General features: G+C 51.1%; 1 pseudogene across 1 annotated transcript; it reads right to left on the bottom strand.

Annotated features, from left to right (window-relative positions):
- Positions 1 to 4,823: 4,823 nt before the first annotated feature.
- Positions 4,824 to 13,117, bottom strand: LOC311512533 (interferon-inducible GTPase 5 pseudogene; annotated as a pseudogene). Its single transcript, XR_014714643.1, has 2 exons — positions 12,960 to 13,117; positions 4,824 to 9,048 (listed from the first exon to the last, which is right to left on the bottom strand). The product of XR_014714643.1 is annotated as an interferon-inducible GTPase 5 pseudogene (transcript).
- Between the last annotated feature and the right edge of the window lie 5,525 nt (positions 13,118 to 18,642).

Genomic DNA, 18,642 nt, shown 5'->3' with positions numbered 1-18,642 from the left:
GGTAATGACAATGATATTGAGCAAATATTCTGCATGAATGTTATTTGCTGGTTAAAGTTATTAGTTCTTGTATTAAGGCTCCAAAACTGGTAAAGGAAAGTAACTGCAAAGTAATGCACATCGGAAAACATTATCCCAGCTATACATACAAAATTATGAGGTCTAAATTAGCTGTTACCATGCAAGAAAGATCTTGGAGTCATTGTGGATAGTTCTCTGAAAACATCCACTCAAGGTGCAGCGGCTGTCAAAAAAGCAAACAGAATGTTGGGAATGATTAGGAAAGGGAAAGATAAAAGAGAAAATATCATAATGCCTCTATAGAAATCCATGATACACCCACATCTTGAATACCATGTGCAGGTCTGGTCACCCCATCTGAAAAAAGATATATTGGAATTGGAAAATGTACAGAGAAGGGCAACAAAAATGATTGGGGGTAAGGAACGGCTTCTGTATGAGGAGAGATTCACAGGACTGGGACTTTTCAGCTTGGAAAAGAGACGATTAATGGGGGTTATGATAGAGCTCTATAAAGTCCTGATGGGTGTGGAGACAGTGAGTAAGGCAGTGTTATTTACTCCTTCACATAACACGAGAACTAGGGGTCGCTCAGTGAAATTAATAGGCAGCAGGAGGAACAAACAAACAAACAAACGGAAGTATTTCTTCACACAACCCACAGTCAACCCATGGAACTCTTTGCCAGGGGATGTTGTGAAGGCCAAGACTATGATAGGGTTCAAAAAAGAACTAGATGCATTCATGGAGGACAGGTCCATCTACAGTTATTAGCCAGGATGGACAGAGATGGTGTCCCTAGCTTCTGTTTGCCAGCACTGTTTTTTTTATTCCCTCTGGGGCACCTGGCACTGGCCACTGTGGGAAGACAGGATACTGGGCTAGATGGACCTTTGGTCTGACCCAGTCTGGCCGTTCTTATGATATTTCCAGGCTTGGCTAGGAATATCTTGCTGTATTATCTCCGGATTGTTCTAAATGTATATATAAACATAAAATATGGCTTTAATTGGTGTTTGTATTTATATTTTTTTCCTTTCTTTATATAGGAATTAGGTGCAGTGCTCCCGTCAGCTAATTTCTAAGTTGTTATCTCCCAAAAACACTTGAGTTTTCAGGTGCCTGAGTAGCTCCTCGAATCAAAGTTAAAGTTGCCCCCGCCCAATCTAAAATGGCACTGCTGCCAGACACACAGCCAGAGACAGCCGAGATCTGGGCCCAGTCATGTCAGGCACTGCCCAGACACACAGCCAAAGACAGTTCCTTCCCCTAAGAGTTCAGAAACGGACAAAAGGTGGGAGGGGAAATGGAGGCACAGAGCGAGACCCCAAGCAGGCCAGAAACACACCCTGCGTCTCCCCACTCCAAGGCTAGTGGGCTAAAAAAAAACCGCATGCCTCACTTCCTCTCAGTCTTTTAACTCCGCTTCCTTGTTCACCACTCAGCAGCAGGATCCGTGCCGCCTGGGACGGGGCGTTCCCGGGGGGCTGCCCAGGTCCTGGCATCTCAGCTCAGCGGCAGCGTTACGGGATGAGAAATCTGGACTGGCAGCTGAGCCACCTGTGTGGTCGCTGCGGGAGCTGCTGCTGCTTTCCCCGCAGCCTTAGGGACGCCTTTGCACAGTGGGGGCAGAGCCAGGGGCGTGCAAATTTCTGCACCCTCGTGCTGTTCTCCTCTGTCCCAAGCCTCCTGCCAGACTAGCCTGGGGACCTCAAGAAGACGGTTGCTGATAGAAACACCATGTGTATCGTTATTAATGCTGTAGGTCTCCCGGCTAGGAAATGGGTCTGAGTCCCTCACTCGCTGTTCGGTCTGTGTTACACCTCCCTCTGCACCCTGAGCCAGCCAGTCCCCACCTGGGGCCAGATTGGGGCTGGCGCCTCGTGGAGGGAAAAGGCCTCATTTCCCATTCCCCACTTCCCGAGCCAGTCATTTCAAGCAATAGCATTACAAACCGGGCGAGAGCTGATGGTTTATACCTTTAAAAGGTAATTGCTTAGCCTGCTCACCGTAGGTTAGCAAGACGCGAATACAGTGTGTCTGTTCACTAGCCTGTGTAATCCCCTCGTCAGACTTGCTTTATACTCCACTAAACAGGCATCTTTCGGGACTGAGCGTTTGTGTTTCTGAACCTCGTCACTCACAGAAGACTGCATTAATTCAGGGCTGGTGGACGGGTCAGTGCTGGATCGCATGCACGGAAGTAAGTGTGTGGTGAGCAGAAAATCTTAGGCCTTGTCTACACTACAGACGTTTGCCATGCGCCGTACAGTCTGGTACCTCTCAAAGGCTTGAGATGCAGGTCTAGTCCACCTACAGCATTGTTTGCCAACCATGCTGACTGCTGCCCAGCATCCTCTGTGCTTCATCAGGTGTAACTTAGCCCCCAGCTGATTCTAAGTCAGCACATTTATCCTTAAGGTGAAAGCATAGCAGAGAAAACACATTCAACACAATAAAAGTGCCCGCGCTAATAATCTCCCCAGAGCTCACCCACAGTCTCAGCAGGGCCCTGGTAGCTGATCAGTCCTGCAACCCCCCATCGGGGGTTTTCTGTGGTTACAAGTTCATCACAGCTGTTAGCGCAGAACAGGAACCCCCAGGAATAGGCCAAGTCCTCCCAACCCTTCCCAGGAAGGACTAGAGCTCTCGGGAGATTGTGCAACCAGAGCGAATTCACCTAATAATCCTCCACCCCAATGTTCTTAGATCCCAAAGGCACTGTGGTTCCCCTCTTCCATGGAATTACATACAATCCCTGCATGGGCCGGGGGTGGAGCCCCCATTTCAGGGAGACTAGCCCCAGCTCCGCCCCTTCTACCTGCCCCCCCACCCCTCCCACGGCCAAAGACCCGAGACCCCCGTCCCCTCGGATGGAGGAGCCCTGATCCATCTGGGACCCCCTCCCGCCTCCCCACAGCCAGTGTAGTGCGAGAAATTGCTATCTCCAATACAATACACCCACACAGCGTATACAGCCTTTGATTCCCCCCATCCTGGAGTTGGTGTGAATTGGCCAGTTGCCAAGGGCAAGTGAGAATGTCTCATTACAGGGGGAGATTCCCAGCAAGACTTACAAGAACTTTGCTGTGCACAGTCTGGCAAAATACCTTGCTCGCCTCAGCAGGCTCCGTCCTTTTTAGCCTTGGAGGCTCAGGTTTGGGGCAAGGCAAATCCTTATAGGTGGCACAGGGTCCTGCTACTCCTCTCCTCAGTCAGTCCCTTGGGCCTGTTTTCCTTCCCTCCTGGGGAGTGAGTGCAGCCTCCCTACTGGGAAGGTCTGGTGTCTTGCTGCAAACAGCCTACTAGCCCTTCCCGGCTCCCCTCACTCTCCCCCTCCTTCCACCAGGGGAGGGGTTTAAAAGGTCCCAAGCAGTTGGAGTCAGCCGAACCGAATCGCTTCCCTAGCCACCCCTTTCCCAGCTGAACCTTATTGCCCCCTGGTTCTCTCTCCTCAGTGGATAGGGAGGGGCCTTTTAATCCCCTGGGACTAATTACTACCCCCCTTTTGTAGCTGTTTGTCCTGGGTTTACCCCGATAGCAACATTACAGCTTTCAGGTTAGCTTTGAGAGCATCAGGGTAATTCAGGCACCTGGCTTGGCAAGGATGTAAACAATATGGTCCCAATAAGGCAATAAAATCAACAAACTTAAACAGCTTAATGTATACATCTTACACACACCAGCCGAGTCTCTCTCTCACTCACACACACACACTAGTTCTATCCATCGTGCGCTTGGCTGGTGTCGATCTTCAGAATGCGTTCCCTTTTCTCCTTTCTTTCATGGGTTGAGCAGTGAAATAGTTCACAGTGTGGCCATTAAAAGCTTTATTTGCAGTTACACTAAAGCCTCTTGAAAGCCCCTTGACACTGGCAGAGCAACCGAAAGTGGGTGTATATTATAGACACCCCCTCTGAGGCCCTTCAGGATCATCCCAAGTGTTTGAGTTCGCGCCCACGGGAATGAACGGGGCAATTCACACCTCACAGCAAGCGTTTCAGGCTCTCTGCAACCTTAGGCTTGGTCTACACTTACAACTTAGCTATGTACAGCCGCGTCTGCACTACAAAATAAACTCAACCTCGCTTCGGTCGGCAAACAGCCGCTGCAGTAAGTTCATTGCTGGGGCATGTCTCCACTTCGCTCCTTGTGCCGGCTGTGTGCGTCCTTGCTACGGGCGTGTCTGTCGACTGCACTGTCAGAGTGGGTGTAGCGGGGCAGTTACCCTGCTCCGGGGGAAAAAGCTCGGCTGATTGGGGGAAGCAGCCACAGCTGGCCCTGATATAAGGGCTGAGGGAGGAGCTGGGTCAGTCTCCCTCCAGCCTTGGAGGGGGAAGGACCTGGCTGCCTGGGAGACAGGGTACCTTGGGCAGAGCAGGGCTGGGGAAGGGCAGGAGGAGGAGCTGGGGTGCTCCAGCCTGGCAACTCCCCAGGCTGAGGCCTAGTTAAAGGCCTAAGGTGGTTCTGGGGCTGCAGAGGGGCAGCCCGGGGACAGGCAGAGGCAGCTGGTCCAACCCCCTTGCCCGTGATGAGCGGCCATGACAGTCTGCAGCCTGCCCCGGTGAGCAGGGGCTAGATGAGGACTGGCAGTAGCCACTGAGGCGTGCTGGGCCCTGGAGCACCCACGGAGTCGCACCTGTGCTCTGTAGCGAGGTCTCTGTAGTCAGAAGTTACCAGTGCAGCACTCAGCTCGTGTTGGGCGATGGTAACAGTCGGCTGCGTGCGCGTTCCCCCCGTGTGCTGCCCCGGCTCTGCGCAAATCGCTGACACAGCAGACCCCGAATGACCACAGGCTCTAGTAAGGTACGAAGGCACGTCGGCCAGGTTTATTGCTCAAACGAAGTGCAGGGATAGTTCCCCATAGACTCGACAGGGCATACTATGAATTTGTGCTCCCTGGCAATGGACACAGCTCAGTCAGCGGCGGGACTTTCCGCTGCCCCCTAGGCCGGACAGAGACACCCCGCCCCCAGGGATGTATCTTATACACAGGTACAAACAAGTTACACAACGTTCCTGGTGTATCGAGGTGCAACCCCTTTCCGTAACTATGCACCACCCTTCTACGCAGTGAGGTGCCGCCTCTCACCTTGTCCGTGTTGGTTCGAACAAAACAACTCTCTCCATCATACTAGCCTTTTGCCCCTGTCCTTGTTGTCTATGTGGATGGTATCAGAATGTTCTTGTACCATTTGTAGACCGTCCTGGTATCCAATACACTTTAGATCTATGTTTGTGCAACAGCATATCTTTATGCACCATCAGCCTTTTCCTTGCCAGCTTCTGCGAGCAGGGTCTGCCTCTGGCTCACAGCTTAACTTTGCTTTATGTTAGCAAAGTCTTGACCATTACTTTAGCTCAGGCCTTAGCTCTCATACCTGGCCTCTGATACCAAGGGTTTATGTTTCAGGGCCGCATCTTACTACCGTCTCAATCAGGGATGTGAAAAAGCCACCCCACCCCCCACAGCCAGCATTGCAATGTGTAGATGCAGCTGTGCCAATGGAAGAGCGCTTAGCTCTTCGTTCGAGGAGGCAGTGTTCCTACAAAAACTCCTGTCAGCATCTACGCCTGGTCTATACTTAAGAGTGAGGTCGACACAGCAACTAGAGACTTAATTTTGTTAAAAAAAAGAGAGAGAGAGACTAAGAGGACAAATGAGAAGTCCTGAGAAAGCCCTGGCTGGGATGATTTAGTTGGGATTGGTCCTGCTTTGAGCAGGGGGTGGGACTAGATGACCTCCTGAGGTCCCTTCCAACCCTGAACTTCTAGGATTCTATGATTCTAAGTCTGCTCAAAAATTTTTATAAAACAATTTCTTTTGTAATATGCAGAATACAGGTTTTATCAGCAAGAGTTTGGAAGGACCTGGATAATTCACACATAGCTTTCCACTCATGCAAAGGAGCAGAGCTGAGACCTCTATGACACATGAATTAAGCTAAATGTAAGGCACCAGTTTAAGGTGTCCTCAGAGGTTTGCTCTAGTCTAACTAAATCAAATTAAAAAAGGGATTTTGGTTAAAGTGGTGCAACTTTTGCCTGTAGACCAGGCCTGAACTTGGTATCATGTTGTCACGCTGCCCGGAGAGACTCAAGGGCATGGGTACCAACCTCAGGGCAAACTGCCAGAAATAGGGCACAAACCCCCAAACTGGGTGTGAGGTCTATGTTTCGATTTCACAAAAACCAAGTATCAAGTGTAAACTCCTCAGGCACCATAACAGCCCAATCATGGAGTCACAGACAGTCGCCTGGGGTACCCTGCTCGATTTTGCCACCCAGGCAAGCCTGCCTTTGTGATGGATGGTCACTTACACCAAAAATCACAGCAATATTTAGCATCCGAAGAAGTGGGTATTCACCCATGAAAGCTTATGCTCTAATACGTCTGTTAGTCTATAAGGTGCCACAGGACCCTTTGCCGCTTTCACAGATCCAGACTAACACGGCCACCCCTCGGATACTTAGCAATATTTAGGTTTCTCCCAGTTCCAAAGGACCAGTCACTTATACCATGCCAATTGCACTTTAGATCTCGCACCAAAGATGACGCTTGTGGCCACTCCTATAATAAACTCACTAAGAATTGATTCATTAAGAAAAGGAAAGAAGAATTCCTTATTTACAAGATTAACGCAGGTAAACAGACATGCACACATGGGGTGGGAACCGTGGTAATAGGTCATCTCCATACGCTCCTTAGGGTAACCCAGGCTAACCTGGGATTCTTTTGCCTGTGTTATGTAGCTCTTTTGCACTTTTAGAGTTCAAGCCACATAAAGATGATGATTTTTCTTGTCTGGCAGTTTTAGTCCCTCCCTTCCCCCAGAGTTTAAGCTGACAGGATGAGCGCTTCTGCCCCTCCCCTCTTCATGGGTGTGCAGGGGAACAACCAACAAAGTCTTTGGTTTATGACAGTGGCTCTCAACCTTTCCAGACGACTCTTCCCCTTTCAGGAGTTTGATTTGTCTTGTGTGCCCCCAAGTTTCCCCTCACTTAAAAATGACCTGCTTACAAAATCAGACCAAAAAATACAAAAGTATCACAGTGCTGTCAAAGCGCACTATTACCGAAAAATTGCTGCCTTTCTCATTGTTATCGTACAATTATAAAATAAATCCATTGGGATACAAATATTGCACTTACATTTCAGTGGACAGTCTATAGAGCCGTGTAAACACGTCATGGTCTGTATGAACTTTTAGTTTGCACTGACTTCGCTCGTGCTTTTTATGTGGCCTGTTGTAAAACTAGAAAATGCCTAGATGAGTTGATGGACCCCCTGGAAGACCTCTGCGTATCCCCAGGGGTACATGTACCCCTGGGTGAGAATCACTGGTGTATGATGTCCCACAATGGCCTGTTTGGATCCAATAAGCCTTCCTGATGGGCAGGAGATAACCCTTCCCGGGGCAAACCAGTATTTCACTCTTGATGAGGTTTCTTTCCTGGCTGGGTTTACGGTTTCAGAGCAAACGTTTTACAAAGCCCTCAAGTAGTACCACTAGAGCAGGGGATACAGACATTACAAGTGAAATTAAGGCAGGCAGCAACTCACAAGCATTTCCTAAAGTCTGAACACATTTTTGTAAGCTTAACATCTATATTAACAACCCTCACACACAGACTGGTTTCCAGCTCTGAATTTGTCAGGGCTGAGGCCTAGAGTCTTGGCATGAGCTGGCACCTGGTCGGCCAGCGTCACACCTGCCTCCAGCTGAGATTGGATTGGTTGGGGTTTTTTCATGCATTACAGGCAAATTGATTTCTTGGTGATGTTGTTTTGACTTTTTCTCTTCTCCCTCCAAAGCCTTTGCCAGGACTCTTTGGGTATCTTCAGCAAGGTCGCTTATAAAGTTATCCAGCATAAACTTTGTTGTGCCAAAAGAAACCTGTGCAGAAAACAGTGACCCGACCACTGGCATACTCCAGGCAAAGTAAGTCAGATACATCACTCCCTCACCTGCAGACTTTTCCAGCAGCTTCAGTACAAGGTCAGTTGTTATTTCGGTAACCAGTGGAGAACTTATCACGGCCTTCAGATCTTCCTCCCGCTTCCCAACCTGTTCAGCGAGTGCAGTGAGGGAGTCAGAATTCAGGCCAAAATTCTTGCAGTAATCTCTCATGCAACCCACCAAGATAGACATGTCAGCAACAAGAGAGAGACCTGGAAGAGGAATAGCACCAGGACCGCCCGACAAGGTAGCTGGATTACATGTGGTCTTCTGCATAGCTGTTTTCTTCTCCTGCAGGGTCGAGCATGAGGTATCGAGCAGCTTTTGCAACATAGCATGGCAGAGTTCTTTATCCAGAGTTTCCTTCAGGAGGGGAAAATCGTGCTTGTCAGATTCCCAGCTGGAGAGGAGAAAAACCTGAGGGTCATTCACCCCTGCTCTTTGCAGATGGGCTTTGCAGTCCTCTCTGATCTGTCGCAGGGTTCTCACCTCACTATAGTTTATTTTTCTCTTTTCCGCCCCCAAGTCTTGGTCCACTTTGGAGCGCACAAAATAAAACTTCTTCATGTTCTCCTGGATCTTCTCTGCAAGGTTGGCATGAATATCTCTGAAGCGTGTAGCAGTGACAATAAGGAAAAAATCATATCCTGACAAGTATTTATCAGTCATCTTGTGTTCAATTGACTGAAAATTTGGCGTTCCGATTCCTGGAAGGTCCCATAAGAAAACATTAGGGTATTCAGGATGTGAATACATGGTTGACCACACTGTCGTTTCCACCACCCCGACCTCAGCGGCTCCTATATCACCATCAGCTAAGCCCAGGAAGGCATTGACAAACGATGACTTTCCAGAGCCCGACTCCCCGATGACAGCAATTTCGAATAATCTGGGTGACTTGATCATCCGCTGTGCTATCGAAGCTGCTTTTTTAAGGTTTCCTTCTTGGACAGCAGCTTTGAATTCTTCTTCGCTCATAGTGGGAGATTTTTTCCCAACCACTACTGGGTCAATGGACTTTTACTGAGACTTCCTGTGAGCCGCTCAATCGACCTAAGCTGCCTGTCTTTGAAAAAGAGAACAAATATTTCAGTTATTAAAAATAAATGGAATTAATCTCCCCTATGACCCTGCCATTATATCTCCCATAAGTCCTCAAGACCTAGGGCCAGATCCTGGAGCTACGGCTGTTTTATCCCAGCTGGGAATCTGTCCCCAATCACCCCAGGGGAGCTACGGCCCCTTGACCCAAGCTGGCAAGCTGCCCCTTCATTACTGTGTTATTAGTACTCTTCTATTTTGGCCAAGCAAAGTGAGGTCCTACATGCAACTTGATGGCATTTCTCTGTTTGTTTGTCTGTCCGTTGGACAAGCAGAACAGACTGTAGAGCCTGGTGGTGAGAGCACCCACCTGGAAAACACAGTGTGGAGTTCGCCCGCTCACTGACCCTTCAATTATCTATCCACCACGGAACAGCGTCACCAGGAGAGACTCGGGGAGCCGGCGTCAGCCAGTCACCTTATGCCAGGGGCTACCGCAGCTGCCACTGGCTGCCCCATTTGAGCAGTTCCGGGTTCACCACGGCGCTGGGCCCACACTCAGAAGGGGCCCCGGTGTCCGGACTTGCTGCTTCAGCCTCCAGCGACCAGCCCGATTCCCCGGCCGGCTGAGCTGGCCAGGAAAACTGCCCCTGCCGCCAGTGAGTGCCGGGGGCCAGTTCCCCCCTGCCCCCCAAGTCCCAAGGCAGGAGCCAGGGGAGTAGAGTGGAGCGGGCTGGGGCTGGGTCACTCCACTTCCCGTCGCCCCGTGACTGCGGGGTCGGGCCTGCCTGCTCCTGCCCCCCACAGACCTTGGGTACCGTCCCCCTGCCGTGCGGAGGCCTGGGGACACCCCTTCCTTCCGCTGCATAGGGCACCACAATGTCGAGGGATGGCCCTGCTGGTCCTGGCTGGTTGTGCCGCTTCCGGGGGGCAGAGGGTCCCTGACTGGCCCCAGCAGTGTTGCTGGTTGAGCTCCCCTTCTGTGTGCTGGGAGCCATCCTGTTTTCCCTACGATGGTGAGTGCCTATGGGGGGGAAGGGCAGGGGCAGGCTGGGGCTAGGGGGAAAGAGGCAGGGGGGAAGGAAGTGGGTGGGGTGGGGAGGAGAAGGGGGCAAAGGAAGCGGGGGCCAGGGAAGCAGGGGCTGCGGGAAAGAGGCAGTGAGGACAAGGGGGGTGGGATGGGAAAGAGATGGGGCAGTGGGGAAGGGGCCTGGGATGGGGAAGGGAAGAAAAGGGGCCAGGGGAAGCAGGGGCTGGGGGAAAGAAGCAGTGAGGACAAGGGGGGTGGGATGGGGAGGAGATGGGGCAGTGGGGAAGGGGCATGAGATGAGGAAGAGAAGGAAGCAGGGGAAGCAGGGAAAGAGGCAGTGGGGAAGGAAGGGGGTGGGGTGGGGAGGAGATGGGGCAGTGGGAAAGGGGCATGGGATGGGGAAGAGAAGGGGAGGGGGAAGTGGGAGCTGGGGCGGGGATGGAGCGGTGGGGAAGGGACATGGGATGGGGAAGAGAAGGGGATGGGGGAAGTGGGGGATGGGGGAAAGAGGCAGTGGGGATGAAGGGGGTGGGGTGGGGAGGAGATGGGGCAGTGGGAAAGGGGCATGGGATGGGGAAGAGAAGGGGAGGGGGAAGTGGGAGCTGGGGCAGGGATGGAGCGGTGGGGAAGAGACATGGGATGGGGAAGAGAAGGGGAGGGGGAAGTGGAGGCAGGGGGAAGAGGCAGTGGGGAACGAAGAGGGTGAGGTGGGGAGGAGATGGGGCAGTGGGGAAGGGGCAGGGGATGGGGAAGAGAAGGGGATGGAGGAAGCTGGAGCCCAGCCTGTGGCATCCCCTTGGCAGAAGCTGGGGCTCCCCTGTTCAGCAGGCCCATCGAACCCTCACCCTGATAAGCCCCACCTCCCCTGCATCTGTACCACCCCGATGAACCCCCCTGACACCCTCCCCACTGAGCCCCAACCACCTGCAACTGGACCCCCACCCAAATGAACCCCACCTCCCCTGCACTAGACCCCCCTGCTGAACCCCAGACACCTTCACCTGGATCCCCTGCAGAGTCCCATTTGCCCCTGCACCTGGAACCCCCCAATGAGCTTCTGTGCATCCAGATCACCCACTGAGCCGCCCGCACCCAGATTGCCCCACAGCGAACTCTCTTACCCCCACCTGGATCCCCCCACACTAAGTCCCTCTGCACTTGGATCCTGCTGCTGGGCTGAGCCTGCTCACCCACACCTTGTGCGCCTGGCACAGGGGGGCAGGGCCCCAGGGTGTTGCTGGGACAGGCCTGGCCCTTGCATTGTGTCAGGGTCGGGTGCAGCCTCACTGCTGAGTCCCTGTCCCGGGGTGGGGTGGGGGGAGGCTGCAGGGATCTCCCACCTCCATGCAACCAGTGGCCTGTGCTCCTCACTGCCATGTTGGAGCCTCCACATTTATTTATTGGACAAATAAAATTTGCAGAATTTTAAACTATTACGCGCAGAATTTTTATTTTTTTTGGTGCAGAATCCCCTCAGGAATATGGGGTGCTGTGCAGCTGTGATGGTGGGCTGTGAGGAAAGTGGGGGGCAGTGGGGAGATCTATGGGCAGGGGGCGCTGGGCATAAGGGTGGGGCACTGGGCAGGGGGGCGGTGTGGTGCGGGCCCACCCTCAAGGGGAAGGGTCATGCTGGCAGCACAGGGCTGGGCAGGCCAGTGTGCGTCTGGCAGCTGCAGATTTGTAACCGTGCCCTCCTGCTGGGCTGTGTGGACCAGGGCTGCTCCCGCTGTGCTGAGCCTCATTGCCCCCAGCCCGTCCTTCACTCTCGAGACTGACCATCCCGCCCCCCTGCACCTTGCCCCATGGGGGCCCACAAATATGTATGGTGCTGGGCCCACAAAAAGTTAATCCGGCCCTGCATTTGAGTTCTGATAGCAAAGGGAGTGGGCTGAAGACTGTCCACTCTGGAACACACAGGCCCTCCCAGAAAATAGCCCGGGGTTAGTGAGCTGGTTAATTTTATTTCTGATTTTGTAACTTATGGCAGGGGCACGCAGCACCTTGAATAGGCCCCTTTATGCTTTTGCATACAAAGCTACATAAATTAACACAAACAGGTTTTAGTGACAGTCAACACCCCAGCAGAGGGAAGAGGCATTGGTCCACTCCCCACCTGGGCCAGTTGCTGGGGGGACACTTGACCTGCATGACCCCCCCGACCTGTGGCCTTGGGTGTAAATAATACTTTGTCCTCTCATGAGTGCTAGGAACTGGACTAAAAACCCTCTTGAGCTCGCTTCCAGTCCTATGACTCTGTGAATCTAGAGCTGGGAAAATAATGGATTTCACAGTTTGCTGGCAATTTTGAAAAGTCAGGGGAATAAAAAGCATTTGGGGTTGAGCTGAAAACAGAACTTTTTAAACCTGTCAGCTCATTAACGAGTTAAATTTCTGTTTTGTTTTGGGACAAAGGAAACATTTCATTTCAGTTCTGCCATTTTTTTAGTCATTGTGGAATTAAAGAAATCAGGAAATTGTGACACAAAAAGCCACTCTAAAACTTTTCATTTACAAAATGTCATTAGGAAACATTTCTGTTTTTTCCTGCAATTAGGGTGCCCCTCCCCCCAAACGAATAACTTGGCAAAATCAACTGAAATTCACAAAACATTTCAGTATCACCAAACCTGCATTTTTTGCACCGCCCCCCCGCCCCCCCCACACACAAATGTTTTGGGCAAAACTGTTTTGACGACAAGCCCCTGGAGTTGTCTTTGGCTGGGTGACCAGGGGGGAGCTGAGTGTCGAATGGTAAATACGGAAGTATCTAGAAGCTATTTTCAGCGAGACCTTCATAGCAACCATTTTCAATCACTTGTGCCTTGAATTTACAGACATGAAGAAGCTGCTAAAATGACACCAGGAATCAATTTCACCAACCCACCCTGGAGCAGAAAATCTCTTACCTTCCACCCCTGGGTGCTTCCATTCCTGGGACCTTCTCGGGAAGTTAAAGAAATATGGTAATCCTTTGTGTTTCAGCCATCTCTCTCTCTCTCTCTGTGTCTCTCTCTTCCTGTAAGTCTGTGATGCAGCAATATGGAAACTGAAAGTACCACGCAATCTACTGAAAAAACACGCAGCAGAGCTCAAGTCTAATTTCTGTGAGCTCCACCCAGCACGCAGCCACAGGGCGGCAGGAAGTGGAGTGACCCGGCCCCAGCCTGCTCCACTCTACTCCCCTGGCTCCTGCCTTGGGACTTGGGGGGCAGGGGGGAACTGGCCCCAGCCCGCTCCACTCTACTCCCCTGGCTCCTGCCTTGGGACTTGGGGGGCAGGGGGGAACTGGCCCCCAGCACTCACTGGCGGCAGGGGCAGTTTTCCTGGCCAGCTCAGCCGGCCGGGGGATCGGGCTGGTCGCTGGAGGCTGAAGCAGCAAGTCCGGACACCGGGACCCCTTCTGAGTGTGGGTCCAGCGCCGTGGTGAACCCGGAACTGCTCAAATGGGGCAGCCAGTGGCAGCTGCGGTAGCCCCTGGCATAAGGTGACTGGCTGACGCCGGCTCCCTGAGTCTCTCCTGGTGACGCTGTTCCGTGGTGGATAGATAATTGAAGGGTCAGTGAGCGGGCGAACTCCACACTGTGTTTTCCAGGTGGGTGCTCTCACCACCAGGCTCTACAGTCATTCTCACGTGCCCTCTGTCTGGCCCAGTCTCTCTTTAACTATTGATCCAAAGCTTCAACAGGAGAGCCTGAGGCCTGGTCTGTGCTACAGAATTTGGTTGACATAAGTCACTTTGCGTCCACCTCTCTGTGCACGTGTCTACACGCTAATTTGTCTCCGGACAACGTAAGCGCCCCGTTACGCCGATGCAATAAAGCCACCCATGCCAGAATGTCAGTCTGTACAACCATGAGGTTTAGGTTGGACATCAGGAAAAACTTCCTAACTGTCAAGAACAAATTGCCTAGGGAGGTTGTGGAATCTCCGTCATTAGAGGTTTTTAAGAGCAGGTTAGACAAACATCTGTCAGGGATGGTCTAGTTATTACGTAACCCTGCCTTGAGTGCCTAGGACTGGACTAGACGACCTCTCGAGGTCCCTTCCCGTCCTGCAATTCCATGATTCTATGAATGGAAGGAGAGAGTGAAGAAGGAAGTGTTATTTACCCCTTCACATAACACAACCAGCAGGGGTCACCCAGTCAAATTAACAGGCAGTGGGTTTAAAACAAACACAAGGCAGTGCTTCTTCACCTAACACACAGGCACCCTGTGGAACTTGTTTGCCCGGGGATGTTGTGAAGGCCAAAAATATAATTAGGCTAAAAACAGAATTAGATACGTTCATGGAGGGTAGATTCATCAATGTCTATGAGCCAGGACGGGCAGGGATGGTGTCCCTAAGCTTTGACTGCCATGAGCTGGACAGAGCAAGAGGGGATGGGTCACTTGATGCTTCCCTGATTATTCTGTTCATTCTCTCTGGGGCACCTGGCATTGGCCAATCTTGGAAGACAGGATACTGGGCTAGATGAACCATTGCTCTGACCCAGTCAGGGCTGGATAAACTTTTTGTGGGCCCCGATGGGAGCAATGGAACATGGCGCAGGGAGGTCGGTCCTTGGAGCGAGGGGCTGGCCAGGGGCAAGGCACGGCGGGGGCGGGCACGCCCAATGTGGGGGCACTGTTTAGAAACCAGCAGTCGCCAGACGCACACTGCCCCGCCCAGCCCTGTGCTGCCAGCGTGCCCCTTCCCTGTAGAGGTGGGTCCATGCCGCACCACGCAGCCCCCCCTGCCCAGCCCTCCCTGGACCCGCTATGCCCAGCACCCTCCCACACAAATGCACTGAATCCAGCCCCGCCCCCATCCTCAGCCCCACTGCAACTTCCCAGTACCCCACGCAGACCCCCCTGCCCAGGACCCCAACATGCATGGATCTCCCCCACTCCCACAGCCCAGTACCCTTCATTGGGGGTGGTTTTATTTCGTGGGCAGGAGAGCTCTCTCCTGCGTACCTTACAGAGCATGGCTGCAGCGGCACAGCTGTGGTGGTGTGAGGAAACCTGCCATAGTGTAGACGGAAATCCTCTCTTTTGTTAGGCTCAGTGAATTCAGGTACAAGCGATAAAGACAAAAATGATGACAAGCAAATAAAAGTAAATAAATATGCTTTCTAGCGGCTAAGACTTAACAAGTTACAGTCTGGGTTCAAGGTAGATTTCTTCCCACTTTGTCTTCTTCCAGCCATACCTGACCTTCTGTCTCTCCTCAAGCTTCCTGGGTGCCCCCACGCATCCCCCTCTATTTGAAAGACTCCCTATCCCAAGCCAGGGGCTCTGTATGCTTCCCATCCCCCTCCCATTAATATATCTTTTCTTTCTGTCTGTGAGATCAGTCATTAAGATGTCGACATGTTCCGTTCTGTTGGGAGAATGTTGTTTGTGGTGTAGCTGTAGCCACGTGGGTCCCAGGATATTAGAGAGACAAGGTGGGGGAGGGAATAGCTTTTATTGGACCAACTTCTGTCCGAGAGAGAGACGAGCTCCGGAGCTACCCAGGGCTCTTCTCCAGGTCTGGGGAAGGAGAGACTGGAGAGCTGTGAAGGTGTTAATAGGGCCATCAACTGGTTCTTGGATTTTGTCTACACCACACATTTACTTTGGTCTAACAACAGTGCTCGGGGAGGGGGGGTGAAAAAATCCCCTGAGAGACCTGGTTTATACCAATCTGACCCCCTGTGTAGACAGCAAGGAAATCGTCTGCCCTGACATAGCTGCTGCCTCTCACAGAGGTGGAGCCATGAAGCTGATGGGAGATCTCTCCTGTCAGCTGAGAGCATCTTCACCAGAAGCCTTACGGTGGTGCAGCTGCATCGGTGCCAGCCTGTAGTGTAGACCTGCCCTTACAGAGTTGGTTAAAGCTGCTTGGCCAGCTAACCAGTTGCCAAGGGCTCAGTGGGTACATCTACACTGCAACAAGACTCTAGGCCTCAGCCCTGACAAATTCAGAGCTGGAAACCAGTCTGTGTGTGAGGGTTGTTAATATAGATGTTAAGCTTACAAAAATATGTTCAGACTTTAGGAAATGCTTGTGAGTTGCTGCCTGCCTTAATTTCACTTGTAATGTCTGTATCCCCTGCTCTAGTGGTACTACTTGAGGGCTTTGTAAAACGTTTGCTCTGAAACCGTAAACCCAGCCAGGAAAGAAACCTCATCAAGAGTGAAATACTGGTTTGCCCCGGGAAGGGTTATCTCCTGCCCATCAGGAAGGCTTATTGGATCCAAACAGGCCATTGTGGGACATCATACACCAGTGATTCTCAACCAGGGGTACATGTACCCCTGGGGATACGCAGAGGTCTTCCAGGGGGTCCATCAACTCATCTAGGCATTTTCTAGTTTTACAACAGGCCACATAAAAAGCACGAGCGAAGTCAGTGCAAACTAAAAGTTCATACAGACCATGACGTGTTTACACGGCTCTATAGACTGTCCACTGAAATGTAAGTGCAATATTTGTATCCCAATGGATTTATTTTATAATTGTATGATAAAAATGAGAAAGACAGCAATTTTTCGGTAATAGTGCGCTTTGACAGCACTGTGATACTTTTGTATTTTTTGGTCTGATTTTGTAAGCAGGTCATTTTTAAGTGAGAGGAAACTTGGGGGCACACAAGACAAATCAAACTCCTGAAAGGGGAAGAGTCGTCTGGAAAGGTTGAGAGCCACTGTCATAAACCAAAGACTTTGTTGGTTGTTCCCCTGCACACCCATGAAGAGGGGAGGGGCAGAAGCGCTCATCCTGTCAGCTTAAACTCTGGGGGAAGGGAGGGACTAAAACTGCCAGACAAGAAAAATCATCATCTTTATGTGGCTTGAACTCTAAAAGTGCAAAAGAGCTACATAACACATGCAAAAGAATCCCAGGTTAGCCTGGGTTACCCTAAGGAGCGTATGGAGATGACCTATTACCACGGTTCCCACCCCGTGTGTGCATGTCTGTTTACCTGCGTTAATCTTGTAAATAAGGAATTCTTCTTTCCTTTTCTTAATGAATCAATTCTTAGTGAGTTTATTATAGGAGTGGCCACAAGCGTCATCTTTGGTGCGAGATCTAAAGTGCAATTGGCATGGTATAAGTGACGGGTCCTTTGGAACTGGGAGAAACCTAAATATTGCTAAGTATCCGAGGGGTGGCCGTGTTAGTCTGGATCTGTGAAAGCGGCAAAGGGTCCTGTGGCACCTTATAGACTAACAGACGTATTGGAGCATAAGCTTTCATGGGTGAATACCCACTTCTTCAGATGCTAAATATTGCTGTGATTTTTGGTGTAAGTGACCATCCATCACAAAGGCAGGCTTGCCTGGGTGGCAAAATCGAGCAGGGTACCCCAGGCGACTGTCTGTGACTCCATGATTGGGCTGTTATGGTGCCTGAGGAGTTTACACTTGATATTTGGTTTTTGTGAAATCGAAACAGACCTCACACCCAGTTTGGGGGGTTGTGCCCTATTTCTGGCAGTTTGCCCTGAGGTTGGTACCCATGCCCTTGAGTCTCTTCGGGCAGCGTGACAACATGATACCAAGTTCAGGCCTGGTCTACAGGCAAAAGTTGCACCACTTTAACCAAAATCCCTTTTTTAATTTGATTTAGTTAGACTAGAGCAAACCTCTGAGGACACCTTAAACTGGTGCCTTACATTTAGCTTAATTCATGTGTCATAGAGGTCTCAGCTCTGCTCCTTTGCATGAGTGGAAAGCTATGTGTGAATTATCCAGGTCCTTCCAAACTCTTGCTGATAAAACCTGTATTCTGCATATTACAAAAGAAATTGTTTTATAAAAATTTTTGAGCAGACTTAGAATCATAGAATCCTAGAAGTTCAGGGTTGGAAGGGACCTCAGGAGGTCATCTAGTCCCACCCCCTGCTCAAAGCAGGACCAATCCCAACTAAATCATCCCAGCCAGGGCTTTCTCAGGACTTCTCATTTGTCCTCTTAGTCTCTCTCTCTCTTTTTTTTAACAAAATTAAGTCTCTAGTTGCTGTGTCGACCTCACTCTTAAGTATAGACCAGGCGTAGATGCTGACAGGAGTTTTTGTAGGAACACTGCCTCCTCGAACGACGTTAGCTAAGCGCTCTTCCATTGGCACAGCTGCATCTACACATTGCAATGCTGGCTGTGGGGGGTGGGGTGGCTTTTTCACATCCCTGATTGAGACGGTAGTAAGATGCGGCCCTGAAACATAAACCCTTGGTATCAGAGGCCAGGTATGAGAGCTAAGGCCTGAGCTAAAGTAATGGTCAAGACTTTGCTAACATAAAGCAAAGTTAAGCTGTGAGCCAGAGGCAGACCCTGCTCGCAGAAGCTGGCAAGGAAAAGGCTGATGGTGCATAAAGATATGCTGTTGCACAAACATAGATCTAAAGTGTATTGGATACCAGGACGGTCTACAAATGGTACAAGAACATTCTGATACCATCCACATAGACAACAAGGACAGGGGCAAAAGGCTAGTATGATGGAGAGAGTTGTTTTGTTCGAACCAACACGGACAAGGTGAGAGGCGGCACCTCACTGCGTAGAAGGGTGGTGCATAGTTACGGAAAGGGGTTGCACCTCGATACGCCAGGAACGTTGTGT

This window comes from Lepidochelys olivacea (assembly GCF_965140295.1).
Source record: "Lepidochelys olivacea isolate rLepOli2 genome assembly, chromosome: 24".
NCBI lineage: Eukaryota > Metazoa > Chordata > Testudines > Cheloniidae > Lepidochelys > Lepidochelys olivacea.
This window is presented reverse-complemented; position numbering and strand designations above follow the sequence as displayed.